Genomic DNA, 27859 nt, shown 5'->3' with positions numbered 1-27859 from the left:
TCCCTGGCTCTTTTATCTAACAGTGATGCACCTTTATTATGACAGGACTCTGTGCTTAGACTAAGGCTGTGGGTCTTTGGTGCTGGGCTGGGCGAATGCTTTGGGGGGGGGGGGGGTGTCACATCCTGCACCCCAGGTGCTTCGAGTTGCCTGTAACGAACACTTTCCTTCCATCTCACTGTGCCGGGCTGCCAGAGTGTTGGGGGTCAACCTGTGAGCAGCATGTGCCTCTCAGCAGCTCCGCAACCATGGTGTGCAATGGTAGTCTGTGGTGTGCTGTGGTGTGCTGGAGATCAGCCTGGCCTTGGCCAGACTCTCCCCGCCATCACGTGTGGATGCTCAGAGCCGCCGTCCTGGTGCGTCTCTGCGAGTGCCCTTTGCCGCCCGGTTTGTGCCGTGGGAGGCCATGACAGCCCCGACGCCGCGCCAGCAGCGTTCCCACGGGTGAGATGTCACCCGCTCCGGCGGGGGTGGTTCCCATCCCTTTGGTGTTGTCTGTGGCAGGCAGAGACTTTCCCAGCTCTGTCAGCGGGGGTGCGTGGGACCTTCCTCTCTCTCAGACGGGGAGGAGGGTGGCAGGGAGGTGATGAGCCTTCCTCCCCTTTCCCTGAGGCAGCCGTGAGCAGGCTCTGCCCCCCCAGCCCGGCTCCGTGCTGCTGCTGTGTGTGGGTGGTCCCTGATGCAGCTGAGAGCTGAGACGGGGGCTGGGGGAGTGCTGGGAGTGGGTGATGCCTGCGGGGCTCCCCCCAGCCCAGCCTCAGAGGCTGGGGGACTCTGCCTTGCTCCCACAGGGCTTCGTGGGCAGGAGCAGGGTCCTGTAGGCAAGGGTTTGGGATGCTGTGGGGATGCCACAGCAGGGATGTGCTCTTCTCCCTCCCCTCCCCAGGACTGTACTGGAGCAGGGGCACAAAGCGGGCAGCTAATATTAGATTGCTTTAATTCTGCTGTTTTGCAGCTAAAGGAGAAGCTACTCCCTCAGCTGAGGAGTTGAAACTCCTTTAGCCTTCCTCTGTGTCACCTCTATGGCCATGGATACCTCCAGGTGTGACGTAAGTGAGACTGGGGGAAAAAACCGTCTTCTGTTCAGCATCAAAATCCTATTACTGAGCGCTGTGTTCTGCTGCACAGATATCAGGCTCAGCACAGATAGGTGGGAAATAGCTCCCGATCTGGGCTGGAGCAGAAACTGTATCTCATGCTGCACAGGCTCAGAGTGCTGCTCCAGTGCGTTTTCTGCCCCATGCTCCCCCTCTGCAGCTCGTTGCCTTCGCCGCCTTCTCCAGCACCGTGCTGACGAAGGGATTTCTGCATCACCCCACTGCCTCGACAGAGCATGCTGGGCTGGGACCAGGGCCCACCGTCCTCTGGGGAGTGTAGGGCAGGGGTTCAGTCGCCTGAAAATGAGCAGCCCCGTTCCTGCACCCCCCTGCAGCAGCAGCAGCAGTGGCTGCGCTGGCCTGGGATTGCAGATGCTGCGGATGCTGCGGGCAGCTGCCCTTATCTCTCCGTCTCCTCCCTGGGGTGCTGCTGGCTTTGATAAAACCTCTCAGCCTTCCAGGGGTTGGCTTGTAGATCTAATCGCGATGTTTTACTGTGTAGTAAAAGCCTGGCGGCTCCCGGGGGAGATGCCCCGTGGGGAGCAGCAATCTGCACTCACACCGCCAGCGGAGCTGCAGCGCGGCCGGTCCCGCGGGGAAGCTGCAGGAGCAGGGCAGGGCTGGCTGCTGCCGGTGGGGAACGTGCCAGCCCCAGCCCCAGCCCCTGCACACGCGTGGGTTTGCTTCTGCAAATAGAAGGTGCTGAGGAAATATTACCGTGTGCAGCTTGTCGTAGGGATGCTGTTGGGTTTTCCCTGTGTTCACCGTGTCCCGTGCTCGCTGCAGGTGCGTGGGGGTTGTTTTGGTCTCGGGTAAACCCCACAGTGTGACTGGAAGCTGCAGCTAAATGAGTTCGTGTTGGAAATAAGGTGCTGGGGAGGAAACCCAGGGGGGCAGCCTCCAGTGCTGTGGGGATGGTAGGGATGGTTCTTTTTTGCTGAAGTCCCGGAGGGAAATGGTTTCAAAGCAAAGCTGGGATCAGGCAGGAGTTGCCCTTTCAGGGGTTTCTGGGTCAAGTTCCTTGCAGGAACTCAGAGGAGAAGGAGATGGGCACAATGAAAAAGCCCCTCGGGAGCTGGGCTGGCTGAATCCCCCCAACCCCTGGCTCCTCTGTGGATCCTGGGAACACACTGAGGCAGAGAGAAGAGGGGCTGCAGCGCCAGATGCCTTTCAGAGAGGACAGCAAAGGGATCCTGTGCTGGGGGTTCAGGGGATGAGGCTGTGACAGACCAGTGGTCAAGGGGATGGGAGGGATGGGGAATGTGAGGCTGTGCTGAGCTGTGCTTCAGCTCTGCCTGATAATCAGGAGTGGAGCCTAATGAGCTGACTAATGAGGTGGACGGGGAATTCCAGGAAGTTTGGGGTGGCTGGGGAGTTTCTGTGCTGCTCATGCTTTCTCTGAGGGTTTTCTATGTTTTCTCCCCAAAAGTGGTGATGAGTTCCCATCGTGGGATTGGTGCCCACTCCCATCTGCGTGCTTGGCATCCCTGTCCAACAGCAGCACCCAGAGATGGGCAACTGCAGGCGCTGGTCACAGCATTTCTGTGCCTGCAGCCTACTCCTTTGGCCTAGGGGCCGTGTACCCCAGAGGACCCGTCTCAGCTTGGTGTCCAGGGATGCTGCAGCCTGAGGAGCAGGACACAAGTGCCAACTGGTGGGGCTGTGGGCAGGGCAGAGATGTGGAGCCGAGGACATGTCCTGACTGTGGAGCTGCATTCTGTGCTGGTGGAGATGCCTGCAGTGTGCGCCTGCCCGGCAGCCATGGCCATCTCCTCCCTGGGAGGCCAGGCAGCAGCAGGGGCAGTTCTGTGCTGTGTATGGGATCTTTCTGCCCATCTTCCTCTACCTCCTTCCCTAGCCAAAATCTGAGAACCTCCCTGAGTGTCCATCGTCTGCTTGCCAGCTCTCCTGCCCCTTCCCAGGGCTGCCATGCTCCTGCACTGCTGGGTAGTTGCATCCCTGTCCAAGCACTGTGCTGCTTTGTTTCCTGGGATGCTACTGGGACGGGTGTCTGGGAGATGCTGGTGACTTTGCACAGCCTCAGCCAGCAGCCTCCCCTGGGGACTGCTGCAGAGCTGACCTGGGGGCTCCCTATACCCTTTCCACTTCCCTCTCAGTTTTGGCTGATCTGAAGGCAGGAGGGTGATTCGTGAGCCACATCACTGCCTGTGTTTTTTCTTTCCCTTTCCTCTTCTCCTTGCTTTTTAATGAGCCAACCTTGGAGGACCTTGAGAGACGCTCCTGCAGCTTTACTGTGACTTATCTCCTGGCCTCTGCCCCCTATTCTGCTGAGGGTATAAATCTGGGCTCCTGGCACGGAGCCGTCCCATGGAGCCCGTCCCACGGCGCCGGGCGGGCGGCAGCGCTGAGGGGGGCACCGGCTGCCGGCAGAGCTCGCGGGGTGCACGTCGCCTCTGGCACCGTGATGGATGGGCTGCTCAAGGGGGAGCAGGGAAAATAGTCTGATTACAATGGGAGACAAGCTGTTAAATTATCTCCCGTTCAACCTGAGTCGAGGGAAAGCAAACCAGACCTACTGAGAGTGACGTGGGACTGCGGGCTGCCTCTGAGCAGTCTAGAGGTGGGAAATGAGTGGATTGGGGAGTTCCCTTAGGAAGAAACCTTTGCCTTTCCTTGTCTCCATCCTGTGCGCTCTGCTGAGGCCAGGGCTTGTGCTTACCAGGGAGGCAGGACCAGCCTCAGCATCCTGCACCAGTGCACAGCCCGGGATGTGGTCCCACTGGAGACTGCTGAGCCAGGGACTTGCCATGCATCACTTACAGCCAAGCCCTGTTTCCTAGGGCCAGACATGCTTCCCCCTCTCTGGAGGGGCTTTGCTCTCAGGCAGGGTCTGCCTGCTGGGCTGCCTCAGTTCGTATTGGCAGCCAGGCCACGCTCCAGAGCTGCTCTCCAGTCATGAGATAATTGTGCTGTTAAAAGAGTGGGACCAGCGGCGTACGAGTTGCTGGGAGCTGTGGTGTTCAGAGGCACCGAGCTCTGCCGTGTCCTCCTCCGTTATTAGTAGTGGTGCCTACACAGGGATGGGACTGGAGCCTCTCCCTCTCTCTTTCAGGCTGAGAAGCTGCTGCTGTGAGACCCCGACAGCTCTTCCTGACGGCTCCAAGGGGTGAACGCGAGCGTGAGCTCCTGCCTGCGACCGCAGCACAAGGTACCTGCCCTTGGCCTCCAGGTACGTCACTCTGATCAGCTCAGGTAAGGGGGGATGTGGAGATGGTTTTTGGTTGAGGATGAAGCTGCTGTTTCCCACCAGCTGTGTCTGGGGCGACAGCCCTCCCTTCAGCCCATCGTGTGCTTTGCATCAGCACTGGATACAGGTCCTGTGTGCACCCATGGCAGCACATGTGCCCATGGTCCAGGCTCTTGTGAGATGACTTGGCAAAAGGGAGCATCATGGGGAGAAGCCACAGCTGCTCTGGTTCTTATGAAACAGCAAGTGGAGGGACCTGACCCTGCCCCATGGACTGGACTCTCTGCTGGTCTGCAGGGACCAGTCCTGGCTCCCTCCAGCTCGCTGCAGGAGTGTGGGGGTCCTGGAGCATGTGGGACCTCATCAGTCCCTGCACACAGGCAGGGGAGTGTGTGAGCACAGTGCACACACATCCCGGCTCTTGGCACAGGCTGTGCCCCAAACCCCCACCCTAGCTGCGTGTATGGCTTTAGTTTGGTCTGATTTGAACCCATCCCCATCCATTAATGTTCTATGGACTAAACCCCTGCTCGTGCAGACACCAGCCTGCACCAGGAGCTTGCACTGGCTTAAGAGGCAGGTAAAATTTAAACCTAGGGAAGACAGTGTGAATTTCTCCTCCAATGGGCCATCACTCTGCCTGCTAGCTGCTGCTTCTGGGGGCCCCGGAGCCAGGACCCGGCTGCTGTGGGTGAAGGGCAGTGCCTAGGTGGGAGCGGGTGCTGGTGTAGCCACGTGTGGCTGTCTGGCTTGGCTCGACTCTGGGGAGCTGCACATCCCCTCCTCACAGAGCAACTCTGCTCTGCCTCACTCCCAAATGCCTGCCTGGAAATCATCAAATGGGGAGTGGGATTTGGAGCATCCTCGTCCCTTGGCTGGGGCAGAGGTTGTCCCAGGCTGGGGATTAGAGGAGCCTTGACTCAGCTGAGGCTGTGCAGATGGATTTCCCCAGCTGCATTAATCAGTCTGAAGGCAGCAAAGGCAGCTGAGCTCTGTGTATCACCTTGAAGCTGGTGGGGTTTTTTTTGTCTTTTGGAAAACTTTGGGTGGATGTTATTGCTCATGAAAGCGAGGGGCTGATCATGCTGGGAAGGAGCAGGCGTAGTGTGGGCTGGCACTATTATGCAAGCTTCCCACATGCCGCTCTGCCAGTGCACTCCGTTCCAGAACAACAGCACGCGCCCGCGTGCCAGCCCCGAGCCCACCCCTGGGTCTGCCGGAGCACCGCGGTCCTGCTCTGCCCACAGAGCCCTCGCCACGGGCACAACCCACCCCTGCCAGCGCCGTGAGCTGGAGGGGGAGGCACGGGGTTGCACTCAGAGCTGGCTGTGGGAAGAGAAGCCGTGCAGGGCTGCCCCCAGCACCGTGGTGTGCCGGAGCTGACGTGCCACCAGTGCCCTGCCTGGAGCAGGAGCACCGTGGGTTTCTTCTGGGACTTTCTTCTGGGACCCTGCTGTGCTGAGACATGTACAGATGGCAGGGCTGGGGCTGTGCTGCTTTTGGCAGGGCTTTGGGGTCAGGTTGTTACCCTGACAGTGAGCATCTTGTGCCTCCATGCAGGGAGGAGATTGCCTGTACCAAGGGAACGTGCCTCGCCTGACCTGGTGCAGCCATTGGCACTGGCACACACTCTGGGCTCCAGGGAAGAGGTGGGCTCGCTCATGCTCAGGCCACTGAGCCTCTTCCCCAGACAGATCTTCTCCCTGCTGCTTTCTTCTTTGCCTTTTCTGCCCGCTCCCCGAGAGCCATCTCCCTTGCTGGGGCCTCAAGCAAAGGCTTTGGGTTACTGGCCATGAGCTGGAAACAAAGATGTTGGTGCCATGGCCGAGGCTTGCTGGGAGGGCCGGGAGCAGCCAGAGCACGCCAACACAGAGCACCTGCCATGACTCTCCCAAACCTGTCAGAGCCTCCCCTGGGAGGAGAACACTACTTAAAGGAAGGCTTGAAGATGAGCAATGGAGAAACATCTGAGAGGGGAGCCCTCGAGGCGCTTTTGTTCCAGCGAGTGGGAGTGTGAGATCCGCTCAGACATGAAAGGCTGAGCAGCTCCGTCCCCAAAGTCATGGCGAGGAGGAGGAGGACAGGAGGTGTGCAGCTGCACGGGGAGGTCATCCCGGGAGTGACTGGCACCGGGATCCCCACTCCCTCCCTCTCCTCCAAGCAAGTAAATTAGGTCACACTTGAAAGTCAGTTTCTTGGCTGTGGATTTAATTTAGCTTTTCCAGGCTAGTTATCATATAATAAATTCCAGGAGATTTATAGAAAACATGCCCAGGGAGGCTTAGCCAGTGTGTAACAAGATTTGTGCTTATTTCCCGCTGTGGAGCAGCTCCAGCGAGCGTGGTGCCGCAGGCAAGGCTGGCAGCCCCGTGGGAGCTCCCAGGGGGTGGCCCCAGCACCAGGCAGCCCTGGCAGTGTGAGGCCATCACCCCAGGGCTCTGCAGGGCTCGGGAGTGCCCCCACCGCTGACATGCTCTGCCCGGCCCCTGTCAGCTGCCCTGTGGCTGTTGGTGCTTGTCGTCGCACAGCGGCTCAGCGGTGTCGAGGGGCAGCCCGTCATGGTGGTGCCTGGGCTCTGGGCTGTGGGCAGGCGATGTGACGGGTGTGAGGACTCGACAGCCCTGGGCTTGGTGCCAGAGGGGAGTGATGGCGTTGCGGGTCACCGTGTGTCTTTCTGCTCGAGGAGAGGGTGTGCGGGACATCCCTTGTGTCCTCCCTTCCATCACTCCCGGGGCACAAGTGGCTGTGAGACAGAGCTCAAATCTGCAGCTCTTCCCCCAGCCCACGGCTGGAGGTGGGTTTCCCACCGTACTGGGAAAGGCTGAGAAGGGAACAGTGCTCAGGCTTGCAGTGATTTATGATGCTTGCAGCACAGCAGCAGCTGAGTGGCTGGGAGAGAGCCGGCTCGGCACAGAGGGCACTGCCAGCCGCGCTCCCCGCTCCGTCTCTCGCTGCTAACGCCGCCCAATTAGTGTCTTATTAGTCACTCCGTGTGTTAAAGCATTAAGAACAATTAAGGGTGAGAAGAGTTTCCAGATGTAGTGGCAAGCGCTGGAGCTGGCAGCTCCGCTGGCTGCTCCCACGTGGAAGGGAGCTCAGGCACAGCAGGGCTGGCTGCAGGACCACGAGGACCAGCCCATGGGTACTGGTGCTGGTGTGGCTCCCAGGGCCAGTGAGGTGTGTGCCCCTGGGGGCAATGCCCATCTCTGAGCCTGGCAGAGATAGGATAGAGCTTCAGGGGTTTGGGGGAGAACGTGGGAAATAGCTGTGGGGATGGTCACTGTGGGGGGACAGCGGGTGCTGCTCCTGCCCCACGCATGGGGATGTGCCTCCAGGCAGTGCCGGCTGCCTTGGACCTGCTCCCCATTAGCAAGCTTGCAAATGAACTCAAGTCAAATGTTTATTTATTGTCTGGGCTGGGTGTGAGTCAGAGTCCCTCTGCTCAGTGCCCAGCTGCTGCTGGCAGCCCTGCACCATGCCACACCGCGCTGTTCCTGCTGAGGAACCGGGGCTGGGGAAGCGCCAGCCTGCAGCAGCTCCCACAGTGCGTGTGGGACACGGCGTGTGGGGGACGGCTGCCATGGACAGCACCCACCTGGGCACGCGTCAGAGCACAGGAGAAGTGGCACAAGCAGAGAGGAGTGTGATTTCAGAGCTTGAGTGCAAGTGACTTCAGCTCCCCATAGTGCCCAGGCAGTGCTGGAAGGAGGGAGCCTGGAGCAGGCAGCTCCTGCGGTACTCCCAGGGTTGGGACCCCTGCTCAGGGCAGATTGCACCCACACCACTGCAGCCTGAGCCATTGCAGTGGGGTGGGCCAGCAGCCAGGGGCTGTGGAGGCAGCGGTGGCTGGGCTGTGGCTGAGCTGGGCACCGTTCCCGTGCCGCTGGCCGGGCACACGCCTCCGCGCTTGCCGGCTGCCGGGGCAGCAACTGCAGCCAGCGCCTTGGCGTGGGTGAATGTGTTTTGTCTTGGCAGCCTTGGCGTGTTGGCCTGTCCAGGACCGGCGTGTTTGTAGCTGTGGCTCCCTGCTCCTCAGCACCAAACCCTTTTCCCTGCAGATGGAGGTTTCCAGCCTGCTTCTGGAGGGTTTGGCTGCCCTGCTGATGCACAGGCTCCCTGCTCCCCGGGTGGCAGGTTGCCCCAGCCTGGGTGCTGCTGGTGCAAGGGGCGAGGAGGCTGCAGCCCCCTCCATCACCGCATCAGAGGCTGAGCAGGTACTGTGAGATACTGGTGCACAGCCGGAGTGGAGGACAGTGGCCTTTGGTGTGTTGGAATCATTTCTCTCCTGCTCTCTCCAGGGTGAGGAGCGGTTCTTGGACAGATGGTGTTTTTGAGTGACCTTGTAGCTCTGAGTGATTCCCTCAGCTGCTGAGTAATGGTGGGAGCCGCAGGAAGGAAGCAGCGGTGCTGCAACCTGCTCGTGCCGGTGGGAGTTTGTCAGGGAGCCAGGGCTGGGGAGGGATGTGGGTTGAACCCAGGGATGGAGCCAAAGCCCGATAGCCACAACAAAATGCCTGTGGGGAGATCAGACGTGCCCTGCCATGCCCCACTCGCCTTGGGGCTGCTGCTGAGGGCACCGTGTCTCAGGCAGTGCCCTGCTCCAGGTTTATTGTTTTCATGTTTCTCTGCCTCAACTCTGTGACCAAGTCTTGTGATGAGTTTTGTGCCATCCCAGGTTTGTGCCTCAGCTTTTTCCAAATGGGAATTGCCATCTGGTTTTGGCAGATGGTGCCCTGGTGCCTCCCCAAGTGCTATCCTGGCTCTCATGGAGCCCATGGGCTGGCAGGGGTTTAGGCAGGGGGAGCAGGTCCCGTGTCCCTTGAGGCTGACAGGGCTGGCAGGAGGAGGATGCCTGTGGGAATAGTGGTGTGGGCTTCCCCAAACCTGTCCCCACAATTCCTGTAGCATATTCCCATAAGACACAGAGGGGGCTGTTTCTGTTCCCTGTGCCCTCGGGCTGGAGAGAGATGCATCTTCACACAGGAGGGGCCACAAGGAGCAGCGGGGCCAGGCAGATCCCAGCTGGGCTCACATGTCCATCACGGTGTCCCGGGAGATGCAGCGTGGCGGAGGGGAGCAGCAGGGGGTCTCAGGGGTCTGCAAGCGCATCAGGTCGGGGTGTAGAGCCCAAAGCTGCTCCAGAGTCACTGCAGAGAGCGAAACAGAGGCAAAGTGATCCTGCAACACATCTGGTGTATCCAGGTGAGGCGAGGGATGCGTGGGAGCATGCCCGTGCCCTGCAGCGTGGGCAGCGGGGGTGGGAACTGTCCCTGCGGGATGCCCTGTGCCGGTGGCAACGCTCCTGTGCAGCAGAGCTGGGGCTGTGGCGGTGGGAGGCTGTGTCCAGGGATGTGGCAGGGTGGGAGGAGGGGCCAGCCCCTGCCTGGGCGCTCAGCTGCAGTGCCTCGCCGGTGCCGCGCAGCATCTGAGCAGCTCTGGTTACTTAACATGCAGCAAGAGTCGTACTCGGAGAAATTTAGACGTAATTTTTTTTTGTGCTTGCATGTAAATGTGGGTAGGTGCTGTCCTGATTGATGGCAATTAGCATTTTCTAACGGTAACAGATGTTCAGATTGCCAGGAGGCTGGTACCTAACGCCCACGCTGCCATCTGTTCCACTGGGCACTGCCTGGGGAAGCGGCAGCAGCGCCGCAGACCTGCGAGGCCTCGCTGGGGTGTGTTGAACAGGAGCGTGCAAGGGGCTGGGGGGGGACTTTGTGGGTTTTTTTCTGAGGGAAAATAATAATAATAATAATAACAATAATAAAGCCATTTTTGGGTTTATAAATAGCATACTGTTTATTATGGGATGGAGACTTTCTGTCTGATTAGCAGCCTGGGTTTAGGAGTTAGGGAAGCAATCTGGGCAGTGCATGCAGCAGGGGTAGCTGGCCCATGGTTTGCCAGGGCCGTGATGGGAATGGGCTCTGGGGGATGTCTGGGAGTGAACCTGCTGCTCTCTGCCCTCTCCCTGCCATGGGTTGTCACTGCTCTGCATGGGAAGGGGCTCTGGTAATGGAAACAGTGAAACTCTCAAGGACTGTTGAAAGAGGAGTTTGAAGGTATGATTTAGGTCCCACTGTCCAGCCAGCTCTTTTCCTCACTGGATCAAGCATCTGGACTGTGCCAGTCCCTCCCTATGCGCAGAAACCTCCCATTTTCCTTCCTGCCTCCCGCTATTTGCAACCTTTTACACCCTTTTCTATTTGTGCCAACATTGTTCTTTGGCTCAAGCGGCTCCTCTGCCTCGCCAGGGCTTACTCCCAGTGTATTTACAGAGGAGCAGGCTCGGCTGGGCTGGGACGAGCTCCTCTGCCCTTCGTTCCTTCCGTGTGTTTCCCGGTGCCCTGGGCAGCTCTGGGCAGCTCCTTCCCCCCAGCCCATCCAGCGGCTCGATCCGGCCGCAGCAGCACCGTGGCTGCTCTCTCCTGGAAGTCTCTGCCAGGCAGCCTAGAAACACACTTGCTTTTTTTTTCACAGATGCAGGAGCTGGTGACTCATAGTCAGCTTGTAACTGAGTAATGTACCTCGATGTTTCTCTGGGTGTTTTTCCAGGTTAGAGCAGACATTCTAGTCCGTATGTGCGGCATTTGGAACTTTGTGCTGTTCAGTTGCTCTGCTCTCGGGGTCTGTCACCCCTCCTGGGCTGAAGCCTCTCCTCCTGCCCGGCAAATGCCTCCCACCAGCGTTTGCCAGCCCGTCTCGTGGGGGTGCTGCTGCTGGCCACGCTGCTCCTGGTCCCCTCTCTGAAGGTAGAGACCAACTTTTTCTGGCATGAGCTGCCTTTGGTAAGGCACTGTGACATCGTACCTGTTTGTCATGTGTCTCCACGTTGCTTTTTATTGAGCTCTGTTTGGTGTGTTGGGGGGGTTGGGGGGTCTCTCCATGCCCCCAGCTCCTTGCCTGGTCCCATGCTGCTCTTTGCCAGCGCTGTGGCCCGTTGCTGCTCGAGGCTGTAGGTGCACTGTGAGTTGGGACAGTTCTGGTGGGTTTCTGGGATGGAGATTTCCTCATTCCTCTGATTTGAACTCATTGGATGATTTGAGTTTCGCTCCTGCTTTGGAGACTCTGGCTTCACTTTCTGTTCCTCTCTTGTGGGGAGCAGCCTGCACACACCAGTGTGTTAATCACCATCCCTCCCAAAAGCCGAAGCTAAGCGTTCCCTCAGCTTTCAGGAAACACCCAGGCTGGTTTGATCTCTGCTCATCCCTGCTGTGGCACAGCCTCGCTTTTTTTCTGTGTTATCTTTTTATTTACATAACTAATGAACCTTTTACTGTTTTGCCACAGCATCTCACTCAGCCCCCGGCAGTCCCTGCTCTGTCCCTGCTGCACACGAGGGTTTCTGTGCTGCTGCCACCTCCCCCTCCCTGTTTCTCACAGGCTCAGGTCCTGCTGGCTGGGTTATTTACCTGCTCAGTTCTGCATTTGGTTCTCTGGGAGCTTTCTTCCTCTTGCTCAAGACTTTATTTACTCCTCCCACACTAAATAAAACTCTACTGGTCTTACAGCTGAAAGCTGTGGCCCCTCAGGTCCTCTTGTCTTTACTCTTGGAGCCACTCCTAACGTACATGTAGAGTTTTGTTAGCTGTTGTGTTATTTAGACAGACTCAACATGTGGCCATGTGAGCCAAGGTTGTTTTCTGCAGCCATTCGTCCCATCCCGTGTCCGTGGCGTGTCAGGAGGATGGTCTGTGGGAGCCCCACACTGTGTCAGACTGCCAGCAAGCTGCAGACAATGCCTTTTGAAGCAGCAAACTGCCTTAAAGGCATGAAAAGGTTCCTGCTGGAAGTCATGTACCTGTCTGGGGAGAAGCTAAAGGACAAACAGATGCGAAACACTGAAAACCTCATAGATGTGGCTTGTAAAGTCTGAGCTATTTTCCCTTACGTGATAAGACCATCCCTGGGCTCTGTCCAGCGGGCACTCGGCTCCCTGGTGTGCCAGCACAGGGACGTCAGATGCCACGTGAGGCTTTGGGGATCCAACAAGTCCTGGGGTGCTGGGTGCTGTGTGCAGGCAGAGGTGCTGGGCACCAGTGCAGGCAGGGGATGGCTGTGCCTGGGCTCTTCCCTGCTCACCAGCTTGTGACCTCCTCCATGTATTCCTTTGGGGTTTGTCGTTCCTCAGGAGCTCTCCTGGTTCTGTGGTGCATCTCAGCTCTGTGTGTTCCCTGCTCTGTTTGCTGCAGTCCTGTGATTTGAGTGGTATTCTCTGGACAGGGAGGCAGCTGCTGCTGCTGTGGGAGGGAGCTGCCAGGCTCTTGAGAGCTCAGTTGTGTCCCCAACTCTGCTGGGCTGGACTGGCTGCTCCATCTCTGCTGCTCACCACATCCCACTGGCCAAGGCAGATCGGTGGCAGGCAATGCTCTCCCCTTGGTCTGCTGGGATCTGCCACTGTCACCAGGAGCAGCCCCCAGGAGCTGCAGGTGCTAAACCTGTGCACGAGGCCCCGGTTGGACACCAGCAGCTGACCCACGGCATCACCACGATGCCGCCACGGGGCTGGGGCCGTGTGGCACGTCGACTGGCACAAAGTTCTCTCCATGACACATGATTAGCTCTTCCCTGGGCATCATTAACATTTCTCTAAAAAAGACCCTGGCGTTCCGCCAGCTGCTTTGTAAGCTGCTGCTGAGGAGGAGAAGAGGAAACCAGCTCGTCTCCTTGGCAAACCGGGCCAGGGGATGGAAGTTTTCCACCTCAGCTCGGTGTCTGGGGCAGGACCCTGCTGGGCAGCGGGAGTGGGCTGTGCCCGGTGCCCCGGCGCACGGCTGCTCCCGGCCACCCCCAATGGCTGCCGGCAGCCAGAGGGGCGATGATTGAACCACAAAAGGTGAATTACAGATAAAGTGCTTTCCTCCTCTCCAGAGAGCTCCCACGCTTTCTCCGAGGTTTGATTCTGAGGCATTTCTGTGGGTTTTTTTCTTTCCCTCTCCCCCTCCCAGTTTTCCTTTTAAAAACATGAGTCAATTGTTGTGTGCACAAAGGGGAATACTGCGAGCCTGGGCTGGATGCTGTGAGCTGCAGAGCCCTGCTGAAATAAATCCTGTCCTTGGCACTTGGCTGCTCCAGCTCAGGGAGGCTTTGCTGGGCTCAGGGGCTGCAGGCGAGCTGGCCCTCCATCCAGTGCCTGGAGTTTCACTTCCAGCCGTTGCAGCATGAGCTGAATCCCTCAGCCTTGCTGAGCCCTGGGACTCCGTCCTGGGTAGCCTTTGGGGTGTTGGTGTGGCTGGAGCAGGGGCAGAGCTGTGGCTGCTGATGTGATGATGAGAAGCACCCAGGAGGCTCGTGTTCCTGGTGTCCTGCATGGCCTCTGGGGCACCTGCACCCCTGGGGGCTGCTGGGGCTGCAGGGGACAACCAGCAGCAATTTCCAGCAGCCCATCCTGCATGGAATTTGGGTTTCCTTTCCCTATCTCCCTCTCTGCTTTCCTTCCACATGCATCTCTCCACATCCCTCGACACCAGGCTGGTGTTTCTGTGGTCAGTGCTGCCTGGGCAGGGACGAGCCTCTGGTGCAGCCCATGCCCTCGCTCGTCACTCCCAGCTGGCGCCAGGCACACGCTCCTTTTGGCTTCTTTTCCGTGTCCATGCCCAGTGCCTGTGGCAGTGGGAGCAGAGTGAACTGCGCCCAGGGAAAGGTGACCCCTGTTACTGATGAATTGTTAAGTTCTGGCAGAGCTGGACCCTGGCCCAGTCATTTCTCTGTTGGTGGCAGAGCCGTGTGCTGGCAGGGGAGGAGAGGCTGAGGGCAGTCACTTAAATCAGGTGATGGATTGACTCAGGGACAGGCTGGAGAGGTTTATGAGCTGCCATCGTCGGGTGCTGCAGCTGGGGCTGGTGGCAGTGGGCAGGATGGGAGCTGCCCCGGAACAGCCCCGCAGCCATGTGCACCCCAGGACCCCCCAGTTCCTGCAGCCTGGCAAACTGGGGAGCTCTGGTGTAAGTTCAGAGCTGTGGGACTGGATTTGCTTCGTTTGTCCCATGTTCTCATCAGGTTTGGGACCCAGCAGTGTCCCCGTGCCACGGCTCTCACACGGCGCTGCTGGGCTTTGGGGTTGGCACAGGAGTGGCTCCAGGGAAGCTGCACCAGCTGGGGTGAGGCTCAGCCACTGCCCTGCTGCAGCCTCAGACCTGACGGCACATCCCTCTTCTTGTTAAACAAGATGTAGGCACTGGCCAGAGCTGGGCATGGTGTGTGGTGAGGCGGGGGCCACAGGAGCCACTGCTTTGGGCAGAGCCAGTGTGATGAGCCCAAGCCTCACCTTGGTCCAGTTCAGACCCCGCTGCAGAGCTGATCCCAGAGAGCCCCAGTGCTGCAGGGAGACATGGACTGGGGATGGGGTGAGGGAGTGAGAAGGGACAGGCATCTCCCCACTTCTTTCATTCTACTGGGAAGCCAGTCAGTGTCGCTGTCTTTGGTGTTCTTCCCCTCGCTTGCTTTCCAAATCCCCCTGGGAAAACTTACCGAGTGTTCACAGAGGTGTCACCAGCCCAACGGCTTGTGCTGCTCTAATAAAATGGCTCCGTAGCAGAGGGTTTGATCTATTTTTAAAGCGAGCTCGGTGCTGTCTCTCCCGCCCTCCCACCAGCAGCCTAAACTCAGCCCAAAGGCTCTTGGGAGCGCGGCAGCGGCGCAGGGTGCTGCTGAGCCCGAAGCCTTCGCTCCCCTCCCTGTGCCTGGCGTGCCTGACTCTGCCTCCTGCTCTCCATGGCCAGGAGATGCTGCGTTGTGACAGGAGCAGGGAGCAGGAGAGGGCTCCCTTCGCTGCTCTGTCAGAGAGAGGAGCTCTCTGCATGGTTTCTGTTCCTCCAGGCAGGGACTGTGCTGTGTGAGTTAGCACTCAGAAGCTCAGATTCACTGGGGAGTTTGGTATTTTCTCCTCGTTTGGTGCCCTGTGATTAAAACTCAATTTTCTACGAATAACGTCCTTTAAATAGAATTCATCTTCCAGCGATGACTCATATCAAAGCAGCAGCTCCTTGCAGGAGAAGGCAGGCATGAGGGCAGGTCTGGCACTCGCAGCCTTGGGAATCCCCAGATTAGCTCCTGGTGCTTTGCTGTGCTCGTGGGAAGCTGCCTGCGTCGCCTCTCCTGCCTGTCCCGTGCCTGCTGCCCCCTCTCCCTGCCCTCACCATGCTTCTGCCGGGGGGCAGAGGGAAGCAGCTGGGCTCTGGAGCCCTTGGCAGCTCTGTCTGCAGTGCTCAGGGGGAACAGTGACTCTGGGTACCCACAAACTGCTCAGGAACCGTTTGCTGTAGCTCATGGTCTGTGTGAAACCGTCCCTGCGCTGGGGAAGGGGATGGAGCTGTGCAGCTGCACCCTGTGCCATGGCTGCTGTGATGCTTTGCCATGAGGCTGCCAGGGTTGGGCAGGCAGCCCCAGTGTCCACTGCCTTCAGAGCATTGGATGAAGCTGGATGAGGAGCCTCATGGCTCTGCCTGACCTATAATGCAGCTCATTGCAGCTGTATCCTCCTGGGGCACCGTATGTGACTGAGAGCTGCAGCCTGGCTGGAGCAGGAGGGCGCTGGAGTTCATTGGGAAGGTTGTGGGTGCAAGGAGCGAGTGGGAGGGTGCTCGGGGGCAGAGCTCGATGCCTGAGCAGTATGGGCAAGGGGAGAGGGAGGTTGGGCATGTTGTCAGCCAGCACTGAACACCGTGTGTGAGGTGCCCAAGGCTGGGGGAGCAGGCAGAGTGGCAGGGGAGGAAGGGTGAGAGGGGTCAGGGACAGAAGTAGGTGTGGGAATTCAGTCAGGGAGTGAGCAGGTGCATTTCAGGTGACTCCTGGAGTGAGTCCAGTGGCCAGGAAGGCAGAATGACTGGGACTGTGGCTGAAGGGCTCCTGACAATAGCTGCAGTTCACCAACACTTACAGCACATCTGCAACAATTTCCCCCTGGGGAGGAAGAGGAGGGCACAAGTGCATCTTCCAGCACCAACAGTGTCAGGCTGGGGCAGCTCTGAGCAGTCCTGAGCTCCTGCAAAAGTGTGTTTTCTTCCCCCTCCTGCCCCCCTCCCTGGGAAGTCACTCGCTCCAGGTCAAAGTTTCCTGCCAGGATTATTATTGTTTCTGGCCTGGCATCTGTTAAGGTGACAGCAGCTGGGGAAGGGGAAGGGATTGGAACAAACTCCTCATAAAAAGTAGCTAAGTTGATGAAACCATTACGGTGCCTGCACCCTCCACTCAATCATGGTGACACGCCAGGGGAGAGGCGCGTGTGTTGCCGTGCGCTGAGCTTTCCTGCAGGAGAGTGGGGCCAGTCCTGCCATCCCACGGCTCCTGGCACTGAGGGAGCACGAGGGAGCACGTGTGCCCTGCCCTGCACCCCAGGCTTCCCCCTTCTGCCCCCTCTCCTGGCCCATGCAGCTGCCAGGGGTTTGGTCGGGAAGGTGGAGGGGGGAACCGGCAATGGCACCGCATCTGTCCGGCAGCGCTGCCACGGGTCTCACCGGGCTGGTGCTGGTCCCTGCAGCCATCCCAGGGACTGGCAGAGCAGGAGCAGCCCCACAGGGAGCGATCCCACGGAGCGGGGTCTGTGCTGAGCCCCCTGCCCCAGGGCAGTGCCGGCAGCTGGGGGCAATGGGGTGACCAGGGGAGAGGAGGCAGGGCCGAGCGCTGGGTTCCCAGAGTGGTACCCCATGGTTATTACCAGCCACTGATATGCTTGAGCAGTTCCACTTTGTGTCCCTGACAGCGAGGCCGCTGCATCACCCGGGATGCAGGATCCGGCGCTGCTCATGGCTGTTGTTATCGCCCTCTTCTCTCTGCTCTCACCCCCCAAAGCACCATCCAGCTCATCTCCAGCCCCATCAGCACCGAGATTTACAGCCGGTCTCTGCCGCTTGCTTGTCTCGCCCTGCTCCTGGTTTCACTCCTGTGATCTATCATGCTTCACTCCTGCTCTGCAGTCACCGGGATGCTTTGTCAGGCAAACTCCTGCCTCCTCGTGCCCTGCTCTGGAGAGGGAAGTGTGTGTGATGGTGTTGAGAGAACAGGGCAGGAGCTGCTGACGCTGCCAGGGGAGCTGCAGGTGGCAGTGAGCAGCACAGCTGCCCGCTGTAGCCAGGGTTCTCTGGTCCTAGCAAGTGTTGGTTTTTTAATCAGCTTTTTCTGTTTCTGGAGGAGCAGAGCCCCTGAGGCTTGAAGTTCTGCAAATGCCTTCTGCTGCAGAGGTGCTGCTCCAGGGACCATAAATTGCAGAGAGGAGCCCAGAAACGGCAGCTTATCCCCAGACCAGGCCTCAGAAATGTTTTTAATCCCTTTTCCACCCCCAGAGCCTGCTTCACGCCAGGCTTGCAGTGGTCACCCGTGTTAAGTGCTCGCTGCGAGTCTGGGGCTGGAGGTGGTGGAGGAGGCACTGGGATGTGAAAGGAAACCCCTTTTTCCTGGAGGCGTTGAGCTATTCCTTACTCTGACCTAGATGTCAGTTTGATGCTCCGGCAAGTCCCGGCCTCACATATGATGCTGCCCAGGGGAAGATGATATTTCAGGAACACAGAAGCTTCTCAACAGTGGTAAAGTGCACGAGCTTTCCCTGGCAGGAGCCTTGCAGAGCCTCCGTATGCTAGAGGCCGCCATGCCAGCCATGGAGCCGTGCCCCCCTCTCCTTGGGGTGCAGCGGCACTGCCGGCAGTGCTCTGGCACAGGATGGCACCGCGGTGCTGCCGGGGCTGGACTGTGATGGTGAGCCGCTCGTCGTGCCCCGTGCTCAGGAGCATCGCTGCTGCTGGTGCTGTGTGCCTAGTGCTCAGCCCTCTTGCCCGGAGCAGGAGCATCCCCAGCTCATCACGTGGCCGTGCTTGCCTCAGCATCCCTGCTGCAGGACAGCCCTGTGCCTCATCCTCCTCCCTGTGCCACACACCAGGAGTGACCCTGCTCCATGTCCTCCTGCCTTCATCAGAGCCACACTACAATAAATCACTGCCTGTGGCCCCACGTGGCTCCATGCATGGTGAGCACAGTGGGACTGGTGGGAGATGGCTCTGCCCAGCGTTGAGGTCTCAGGGCTGCACAAGGTTGGAGCCTCCAGGTTCCCTGTGACAGGGCACTTCAAAAAACATGGTGATTTCATTCTGGTTTTCTTATTTATCTGTATTCTGCTGCAGCAGCTTCGGGGGGGGGGAGAGAGGAGCAGGGAATCTCCCCAGCACAGCCCCCTCACAGCCACACTGGCCAGCAGGGATTGTTACCAGCACGTCCTTGCCCAGGGACAGGCTCTGAAGCCCTCGGCTCCCTGGGGCACTGCCTGCTGTTACCTGCCAGGTCCTGAGGGACTGGCATCAGGAGGATTGAAAGCAGCTGCCTGAAATGAGGCTTCTCTAACCTTCTGCAGAAGGCTCTCTCCTTCATCAGGCACATCTGTGGGTGGTTGGAGTGATGAGGGCTTGGGGCTTGCTGCCCTATAAGAGCTCCTGGGGTAGGAGGAGGAAGGGTTTGCTGGAGTGGTGCTGTGGGGCTCTGCTGCAAGTCTGCAAGTGCTGCAGTGTGGAGAGGAGATGGAGAAAAGGTTAGTGGGGTCGTGGAGGGGGTGTTGTGCTTGGTTTAGTATCTCAAGGGCCTTTTTGTGCTTTCTCCTCTCGTGCTGTGATTTCCTTGCCTGTTACTCAGATGTCAGATGTACCGTCCTGCTGCAGACTGTGGGGTGCAGTTGGTGTTTGTTGTGGGGTGTCCTGTCCTCTGCCTTCCTCATGCCCCACAGCTCCTTTGTCAGCCCCTGGGGTGACTTGGGGGCCAAGTGTTCCTCTCCACCCTTGTCTGGGGGTCTGTGTCTGCTCTGAGCCAGTTAGCCTGGGTGCATCCCAGGGGCTTGTCCCACTGGGTCCCCCTGGCCCTTTGCTGCTGGAGCCTTTGTGGCAGTCACAGCCCAACACAACACACAGTACAGAAATAGTTGATGCATTCATTTTCTGTTCCCCACCCCTGTGAGTTCTCCTGTGGACGATGAGCAGCTGAAAGCTTGTGCTCTGGCACTGGGAGAGGGTTCCCGAGATAAAACACTCTCAGCCGGCAGCTGAAGTGACAGAAGCCCCATTAACAGCAGCATATGCCTGCAGACACGTGTGTGGCGTGCGGGAGGAGGCTGCGGGCTGGGGGGAACGTGGGAGCAGCAGCCCCCAGGAGCAGGGGCTGTGCTGGGTGGTAATTACTCTGCTGCCATCAGGACGCTCCGTGCTAATTTACAGCATCAGTGGGATCGGGATGTGATTCTCCCTCCTGAGCCCGGGCAGGGCTGTCCCCTGGTACAGTCAGCTGTAATTATCCACATTTAACTGAGGGCTTGTAAAATCTATTTGTCTAGCAGAATGTGAGTGTAATTGCTGTGAATTAAATAAGGATGCAGTTGTGGCTGGAGCAGGACCTCGCCTGATAGAGAGCATGAAGTTGTGTCTCCCCAGCCTGCTCCCAGCACCCTGTGCTGCTGGGGAGAGGGGCTGGAGCTGGGGAGGACTCGGGAGGTTCTGTGCATTGCTGTGTTCCTGGACCTTCTCTCTGCATCTCGTGGCTGCTCTGACTGGAGTGGGTGCGCTGACAGGAGCCAGGCAGCCTGTGAGTATTCCCTGTGATCAGCTGGTTTGTCTGCTCTCTCGGCTTTGGCCCCAGGGACAGGGGCTGCCTGGGGTTGGTTTGATTCTTTGAGCACGTTTGCAGGGCAGTGTGGGGCCGTTCCTCGAGTGCAGGTGTGTGCTGAAGTCTCTGTGATGCAGCCCCCATCCCTTCCCACAGTTCTGTGCCGTGGGCTCATCCTGCTTGGCTGGGGGCTTGGGGTGAGCAGAGCTTGGGCACAGCTTTGTGGCACTTCTGGGTTGGCAGAAAGCCTGGTGCCCCTGGGTGCTGGAGGGGAGACCTGCCCTGGGTGTCCCCCACGCTGGCTGCTGAGCCCACCAAGGGGTTTTTAGGGCACAGGGAGCTTTGCTTCCTCAGGAGCCGTTTCCTCCACCCTCAGTGTCAGGGACAAACCTGTCACTTGGACCCGCTGAGCCCGGAGGAAGCGGCGCTGGGGTGGGAACGGCTTCATCTGTGCCCTTGGCCCAGGTGCAGCTGACGGCTTGGGCAAAGGGCCTTGGGGCTGTCCTGCTCGGAAGCAGAGCTGCAGGAGGGCAGCGAGGGCGGGTGGCAGGATGCTCGACCCCCCTCCTCAGCCTCGTGGTGGCTGTGGCTTCCCTGCTAATGGCTCGATTAAAGGCTTCCCTAGCTGGTGGGGTGCTGGGACCACTCTCGGTGTGTGTGCTGGAAAAACACCGGTGACGTGGGGAATGTGCAGAAAAGAGCTGCAGAAATGGCTCACGGTGTGGAAAATCTGCTCTGCTGTGGGAGATGGAGCTTAAGTAGGTTGAACTTTTCATCCAAGAGAAGTTTAAGAGGTGGCTTTGCGACGTAGGTTGTTTTAGGCTGTGATCAAGAGATCTCTGTGGGTACAGAGCGCTCTAATTTAGCAGGGAAAAGACATAACAAGATCCAGGCACTGAAAGCTCCAGCTAGACACATTTTGACTAGAAGTGAAGTGCATATTTTTATCAGGGAAGGTAATTAATGACTGGAACAGCTTAAGCCTGTGGGGGATTCTCCCTCATTTGACATCTCTGGATCAAACCTGGGTATGTGTCTGGCAGGGATGATTCCCAGTAGCTTGAATGAACGTGGGATTAGAGCTTGGCCATCCCCAGCCTGTGTTCACAGGGTCTGTGCTCACTGCCTCTAACAGCCCTTCCAGCCCAAAGCTCTCATGAGCAAAAACGTTCAGTGTTGGTGCTGGGGGATAGGTTAAAGTTGATGTTATGATGGGAGAGACTCTAGCCCTGTCCCACTCTGGCATCTGCAGGAAACCAGAGAAAACTCTCTGTGCTTAGTTATGAAAATCAAGCACTTCTAAGACTGTCCTGTGTGTGGTTTTCCAGCCCATTATTTTGTGCCCATGCTGTAATGCTGCTGACAGGACTGTGCTGCTCTGCGTTATTTACAGGTGCCATGTAATGGGGCATCAGCAGCTTCCCTGAGTGACAGTGAGTCCTGTTCCCGTCCTGTGCCGAGGGACCTGGTCACCTTCTCAGGGAATGAGATCAGACTGGGGTGTCCTTGACACATCAATGTTGGCTGTTGCTTGTACAACTCCTTACCTCGAGCTGGGTCACCATGGACAGACAGACAGATGTCTGTCCCACAGCCCTGTGTGCTCAGCAGCATCCCTGGGGTCAGTGCAGGCTCTGACCTCTGCCAGAGCCGGAGCAGGAAGGACATTGGCTCAGCATGTTGGGAGGGTTCCCACGGCTGCCCATCTGCTGCTCCCCAGCAGGGTGAGGGCTGTGGAGCCAGTGAGCCGACGGCCATGGGCTGGGGCCCCTTCCGCCGGGGCCGTGGGCGGCCGTGCTGGCAGCGCTGGGCAGGAGCTGCCTGTGCCGGGCTGCTGCCAGGCCCTCAGCTGGCACCCGGCATGGGGCTGCTGCCTGGCTGTGCTGCCCATGCAGGAGCATCCTCTCCTGCCGACTAGGGCTGGAAATAGCAACTGAGTCAGACTCTGGACTGTGACCATCTTCCCAGGTACCATCTTTTTCCAAATAATTACAAGTCTTTGCTCAGAGACTGAGCCCCAAATCAGCTGGGAGTGCCACGGGACAGGGGTGTTGAGTGGGATCTCTGTCACTTCTCCATGAGAAGGGACTCCCTGTGCCTTGTCCCCGTGGGCTGGTGTGCCTCCTCCCTCCCTCCCTGCTTGTGATGCTCCCCACTTCCAGGCTGCTTTGCCCCAGGGGCTGAGGCAGCAGCAGTTTTGCTGCTCATCATGTTTCTGAGCATTGAGGGCTCCTGTGAAGGCAAAGCAGGTCCCTGCTGTGAGTACCTGTCCCATGGTGGGCTGTGAGCCAGGTGAGTGTGGCAGTGGCCGAGTGGCAGGGCTGGCGGGAGAGCAGTGCCCTGGCCTTGCCACAGCCTCTTGCCGAGGATGAAGCTGAGCCTGCTGCTCTCTGCCTTCATCCTGGAACTCTGTGGGACCAGGGGCACTTCGGTGTTCCAGGTGGGAGGAAAGGGGAGAAAATAGGGAACGTGGCACGGGAAGGGTTAATGCAGAAAGATTTTTACCCTGTGGCGTAAACACTACAGAATGCATGTTTGCCTTCATTTGCATATTGAAACGTATCCTAAAGGCCCCTCTTTGGAAAGTTGTGTTTTTTGCTCCATCTTCCTATAGAAGGGAGGAAATTATTCATAATTAAAAAGTAATAATAATGTGGAATGAAGGAACCCAGCTGTATAATACCCAGCACAAAAGGGGGAGCGTGGGGAATCTATTTTTAATGGTTTCCACAGCAACAGAGATTTTGTTTACAGTGATTTTCCTCCTGTGCTGTGAGGCTGTTCCCAATTTACATTTATAAGAAGCTCTTGCATAGGAGGCCCAGCACTGGAGGGTGCTGAGAAGATGCAGTTGTGGTGAGGCTGTCCACTGCTTTGTGGGATGGAGTGTGATGACCAGGACCACTGAGAGCTGGGCATCTCATCTTGAGTTGTGGCATCCCTGCTGTCCCCTGGGCTGATAAGGACCAGCTTAAGACTTTCAGGCTCACAGCTGCTTTCAGGACCTAAGTGTGACCTGGCTGGTGTGCAGACCCACTGGCACAGACACCCTGCCTGCCTCTGTCGGGCATGGATCGAGCACAGTTCCCTTGGGCAGGTTGTGGCTGTGATGCGAGTTCTGTGCTGTCTGGGAATCTGGGTGCTGGGACATCCCCATGGCTGGGGGGAGGAGGGTGATGCTTTCTGCTTCCTTGTGCTGCCCTTGCCCCCTGGCTGCAGCTTACCCTGAGCACAGGTGATGCAGAAGCACCCTACCTGGCTGGGGCTTGCAGCTGGGGCTTCCACAGGCTCTGGCCAGAGGCAGCATATCCCCACTGCAGTGTAAATACCAGAGCAGAGGAGATGCTGGTTATTAGAGAGCTCTTTCATCTGGCAGGCACAGGCACAACAAGATCCAGTAGCTGGAAATTGAAACTTGCCTGATAGGTACAGGTTTTTAACGAGGGCTAATAGACCAATGGAGCAATTTGCTGGGAGCTCATTGTGTTCCTTGGCACTGGGTTTCTCCCTCTGGGGCTCCTGAAAGCAGACACGAGGTAGTTTAACTGTGAGTATTTCAATTGCTGCAGGAATAGTGCAGCTCCCCAGGCAGGGAGTGCTGGATGGAGCAATGGGAGGGTGAAGGGGGTTTGCTTGTGATCCCCCCTGAAGTCTGCAGAGGATGCCCTTCCTCAGGGAGGGTGGGGGAGAAGGGGTCTCCTGATTCTGTGGTTATTTCATTAGGTCCCTTTTCCCTCCAGGGTGGATAGTGCACAGCTCTTTCTCCAGGACTGTCCCCAGGCACTTTAGCTGTGTGTCCCCAGGGATGGGGGCTCAGCTCTACTTAAGCTGATGACAAACATGCCAGCCCTGAGGGCCAAGGCTGGCTTTGGCTCTGCCCTCACCCTGCGTGACCCAAGCATGTGAGGGTGTCCCTTGAGAGCAGAGCTCTGCTCCCTCAGCTGGGGTAGCCCTGTGTCTGGGTGGGCTTTACGTTAATTACAGGCTCATTTTCATCAGTATGAAGCAAGGTTGGTTCTTACTCAGTGCTGTGGTCTGAGGTGAGTCTAGGCTTCACCTCCTAAGGGAAGGTGAAGCTCAGGACTGGAGCAAGGAGTGTGTGAGGGCTCTTTGGGAGCAGGGAGCATGGGGGATCCTGGCTGGGCTGCCTGGGGAAGGGAAGGGTGCTGGGCCCTTCCAGCTGTGTGGTGGGGAGCTGCTGCCCAGAGATCAGCTCCTTTTATGAACCAATAAAAGAAGGGTTTTATCACCTATTCCAGCTAATTTTCTGTGGTTTGTAATGGCTTTGGGAAGCAGGTAATTGCAGTGATCACATTACATGTGTAGGCATTAAAGGGAATTGAGGGGACTGTTTCTTAATTAGCTGTACTTGTGTGGAACCTGAAACATATTAACCTTCATATAATCCCCAACTATCAGGGATGAAGAAGGGATTTAATGATGGGAGAAGCAGAAAAACAAAAAGCAATTAGGGCTTTTTCCCAGCATTGCTGGTGTGTTGGAGTGGGGGATGATGGGCAGAACAGCCCAGAGGGCAGGGTCTGGGGGGACCCCCAGGGTGGTGGGATGGGATGAATGGGGGCTGAGAGCTGCAGGCAGGTGCAGACTCCTCTGGCAGCAGCATCCCTGGGTGGGAGGATGAGCAGGGAGACCAGGACACCCCTTTAACTTTGTGATGCTGCCGATCTCCTGTTTTCAGCCTTGCATCATCTGAGCTGGGACTCAAATGCCGCAGAGGCTGTGTGTGTGTGCCAGGGAGCAGCGATGCCCTCTGCTCGGGGCTTGCCTGGTGCTTCTCCAGCACCTCTGCAAACATTGAGCTCAAGTGATCTCTTGGGCCTGGGGGAGCAATGGGCTCTGCTGCATGGTCTTGGGCTGTGGCATGTGCGTAGGACAGGGCAGGCTCCAGGCACCTCCTCCCTTCAGAATCCCTGGGGATGCTCTGGGACGTGCCTGGGGAGCAGCCGCTGGCACAGCACCTGGAGGCTCTGGGGGTCTTGCTGGCAGTTGTGGGGCGGCTGAGGGGCCAAAGTGAAAAGGAGAGGGGGTAATGGAGACCCCGTCACAGGTAGGGAGGGGGTGGCCAGGCCGGGGTCAGGGAGCCGGGGTCTAGAGCTGCAGGAAAGTATAAATAGTGTTTCCATGGCAACTGTTCAACATAAACTCTTTCCTGCCTGATCGCAGAGCTCACAGCATTCAGATCGGTCCCGGGCTGCTCCCCCGCGTGGCAAATCCCTTCAGGTGTCGGTGGCTGTTTGTGCTCCTTTGCAGGAGCAGACGGTGTCGGCAGCGGGTGCCGCTGTGGCTCTGCACCGGGGGATCGCGGTGCTGGGCTGGGAAGAGCCGTGTTGGCTCCTCTTGCTCCTGAGCTGGAGGTTTGGAGGCTGGCCTGGCTCCTCCGAGGGTGTTTAACCAGCCCTGCTCTGGCTGTGCAGAAATGGGACAGGTTCCCAGTTCGTGGGTGGGTGCTGGCAGCCCTGGACGCTGAGCCCCTGGCCCTGGAGGGATGTGGAGCCCGGAGGGACTTGGGGGTCCCTGGAGCTGCACGTCTGGCCGGCAGCCTGCAAATGCCTCTGCTCCATGTGCAGACCAGGGGATGCCTCTCCCTGGGGAGAGTCCTGGTCATCCCCCTCTGTGAGCAGTAGCAGCATGTGCCTGAACTGCTTTGACACCTTCCTGCCCCAAATTGTCAAAGCCCAGCTGGAAGCGTGAGGCCACTAAGCTGCAGTTGCCTGCTGGGAGCACTGGTGCCTTCACCAGCAATTGTTAATATCCATCAGCACCGTGCAAACAAACTCCCCACTCCATTTATTCCACCTAGCTCCAGATTTAATTAGGTTTTCCAGTTTTCTGCTTGTCCTGGGCCGATCACTCCTTAAAACAGTGGAGAATTAATTTGCACCTGCTGTCAGAAAGTGTCTCTCCCCAGTTAGAAAAATAATTAAGCCATCATCACACATCAGGGGTAATGAATCACTGCGCTCAGTTCCCTTCACAGGTCGTTTGTTTCCTTCCACACTGGCAAAGAAGGTGCAAACTAAATGTGAGCAGCTGCCAAGTTGTCCCCATTCCCTCTCTGCCCAGTTTCATTCCAGCTCCATGGATTTTCCAGCTGAGCTGGACCACAGCTTTTGCAGAGGTCCAAAGAAGGCAGATGAGGGATGAGACTGCCTGGGCTTGCTGCTTCCCTCCTGCCCTGGAGTGTATGTGTGCTGAGGGACGAGCTCTGGCTGTGCCCATCCTGTCCTGTAGGGAAGGGGAGCTCAGCCCAGGTTTGGGGCTCACACTGTGCACACAGATGCTGCTGTGGTGTGAGCCGTGGCCAGTGAGGGATGAGGGTGTGCAGTGGCATGTGGGGATCAGCAGAGCTGAGAATGGTGCCTGAGGAGCTCCTGGTCCAGGCTTCTGTGTGATGACTGCAATGTGCAGATAGTGCCTCATGTTGTGTGTCCACAGGAACACACCAGCTGGAGGGGCTGTGGGAGTTGGTGAAAGGAAGGGGGGGTGATGTGGCAGGAGCTGGTGCCTGTGGGAGTTTAGCTGCATTAACCAGCAGCATGGCAGGGCCAGGACACCCTCAGCCTGTGGGTCTGTGGTGGTTGCATGGGGCTGCTGCTGCTGAGCTTACACTTAGTGAAATGTGTTTGAGTTCCTGTACATGCTGTGATGTTGTATGATTGGTGGGAGAGGACACAATAAATGGCTTGAGTTTGCATTATACAACATCATTCCCAGCTTGGGTACATGTGTGCCCCTAGATTTGGGATCAGGAAGAATTTTCCTCTGGATCAGATTGGCAGAGAGTTGCTGGAGGCTTTGTCCTCTGCAGTGAAGGTGGACTCTGTTTATGGTGATCAAATGAACTCTTTCCAGACCCTCTGCCCCCATCTCCCATCCTATCTTTTCACCCTTTCCTGCAGGGCAGGAGCTTGTTGCACACTTGTGAGGTGGCTGTAGTGGGATGCTCCTGCACATCCTCTGTGGCCTGTGACAGAGGCAGCAAGGGGAGAGATCCCAGGTCTCTGTGCAGGTGCCTCAAGCAGAGGCTGTGCTGTGTTAGGCTCCTTCTCTGACAGACACGTTTTATCTCTTCCTGAGGGCAGCCACGTGTGCCAGGAGCATCTGAGCAGAGAGCTGCAGGGCTCAGGGAATATTCCTCACGTTTGGGTAGACAAGTGATTTCTGGAGGCTGCAGCACAGACAGAACCTTTCCTCCTGTCCCCTTTTCCAAGTGCCCTGCTGGCTTTTCCTCCTCTTTGCTGTAAATTGCTGTCGCTCCACGTATGGGAAGCGTTTGTGGGAGTGAGGCTTCATCCAGGCTGGAAAGGGGCTGGGGAGATGAGCGAGCACCTGCAGCTGCTCTGAATGAAGCTGCCGGGCCCATGGGGACAGCTCCCTCCTGCTCTTGCCCTCGGAATGGCTCAGCCCCAGGTGAGCAGTGCTTCAGGGATGCTGCCAGGGACAGATGTGCCTGTGGGTGAGGCCACCAGACCCCTTCCACTGGTAACCGAGGCCCCATCTGGTCTTGTGTCATCTGCAGTGAATCTTCTCTCTGTGCTGCAGTTCCTGAGTGCTGGGGCACTGGAGGAGCTTTGCTGATGGAAGCACCTGGGATGTGGGGTGAGTCGTGTTGCCACACGGGTGGGCTCAGTGGCCACGCAGCACCATCGGCCCCCGTTCTGTGGGCTCAGTGGAGGGAGATGAAATGCCTCCTGCTTTTGCCTTTGCTGATTTGTGCTCACACCTGCTCACATGAAAGCCCAGTGCCCACTTCAGTGCCAGCTGATTAAATTAAAGTCCTAGTGAGTTTGAATAATTTTCCCTGTGAAATGTGGCAGATGGCCTCCATTAGGCGTCTGCTCCCAGCATCTGCCAGGATGTGATCAACCCCCCTTTGGAAAATGCACAAAAGGGAGTGGAAGTGGAGAGACCTGGGAATGAGAGCCCATCCCTCCAGCCAGGGAGAGGGAATCAAACACTC

Source organism: Colius striatus, chromosome 18 (assembly GCF_028858725.1).
Source record: "Colius striatus isolate bColStr4 chromosome 18, bColStr4.1.hap1, whole genome shotgun sequence".
Classification (NCBI taxonomy): domain Eukaryota; kingdom Metazoa; phylum Chordata; class Aves; order Coliiformes; family Coliidae; genus Colius; species Colius striatus.
This window is presented reverse-complemented; position numbering follows the sequence as displayed.